Consider the following 1484-nt stretch of genomic DNA (forward strand, 5'->3'; position numbering starts at 1 on the left):
CCTTTTACCCGTTTTTGCCATTTTTTTTATATTTTTTTTTTTTTTTTTTTTTTTTTTTTTTTTTTTTGCATATTGGATAAAGCAAAAATGTTGATGGGGGAATATTAGTCTTTTATTTATTAGTCTGTTAATATAATTATATGTCAAGGATGAACATTACATATATGTTCTTTTCCCAACATATTTTTTACAGGATTTTAAAAATCGTCATCAAAAAATCGGTGTAGAAAATATTAACTATAGCAGTGACAGCATGACAACAGACAACAACAAAAAAAATTATATTTATTTTTGTGTCCAGTGTTTTGTAAAAAGTGCTGATCTTTGAAAATGTGACACATTTTACCATAGCTGTGATTTACGGATTATCTTCTAGAAGCCTTAATACTGTTTAATTTATCTACGGAGTAAACACATCACTCCCAATGTGCCATTTACTCAGCAGCGCGAGTAAATGGCACAATTCTCAAACTTGCATTTAGTTTGAGAATTGTCAGATGCACCAACTCTTAATACAGGGTGTCCAAAGTTGGTTCTAACATGTCCGTAACCTGCATGTTTTAGTTTCCTTCCTGCTTCAACGCCCTAGTAGTAACCACCTCCTCAGCATGTTGATATTCTGCAGAGGACTGCTAATGAGCCGTCAACTGATTCAGCTGAGTTGCACCAAGAAGAAAACTAAAACACGCAAGGACGACTGACGTTGGACACCCATGTTTTCATGTGTACAAGTTAAGCAATGAAACAACCTTTTTCAAACTTAGATCCATTCAGGCTGTTGTGTAAATATTGCATTTCCTGTGTGTGATATTGAGTGGTGTGTTTCAGAGCTTAATTTCAAATGCTGACCCCTCATTGTAAAAGGGAGATCCGGCCATATAAAGGCTGTGAATTAATTAGAAGGCTTCATAGGGTCATTTTATAAAACATTGTGTAAATTAAACCTTTTGGCTCAAAGTATGAATAATATGTTTCAAAAGGCTAATCTGATAAATATTCATTTGTGTTTATTTTTATGAATGTGAGGGAAAAAATGCATTTCAAAGACCCTGGATGGTTTTAAACACTCCTGTGAGGGACTGTTGTTTTTTCCAGTTGCTGAAGAGCTGAACGTTTAAATCTGAATTATTTGTGACGGTTTCCTAAATGCTTAGCATATTTCTTTTTCTAAATATTCTTTTTTTTTCCTTTTTTTCTTTCTTTTTCTTTTTCTAAAGCTGAAAGCTGCCTGACACTGAATCTGTCCATCTCTTCATATGAAAAAAGAAAAAGCTTGCTGGTATGTGGGTGGCACTATCATCATGTTCAGTTTAAGCCCTTCCAACACCGATAGATGTAGTCTGATAATTGGCTGGTAATTCTTGAAAAAATACAAAGCTGATATTTAAAGCCAAGAGTCGTCAGAAGCAGATTTTTGTCCATCATCCTGGTATTAAATATCAGATAATTGGGGGATCCGGAGAAACTATATTGGAATTTCAGAG

Source organism: Poecilia latipinna, unplaced genomic scaffold (genome assembly GCF_001443285.1).
Source record: "Poecilia latipinna isolate Pla-1442-1.1 unplaced genomic scaffold, P_latipinna-1.0 Scaffold2664, whole genome shotgun sequence".
In the NCBI taxonomy this organism is placed as follows: Eukaryota; Metazoa; Chordata; class Actinopteri; order Cyprinodontiformes; family Poeciliidae; genus Poecilia; species Poecilia latipinna.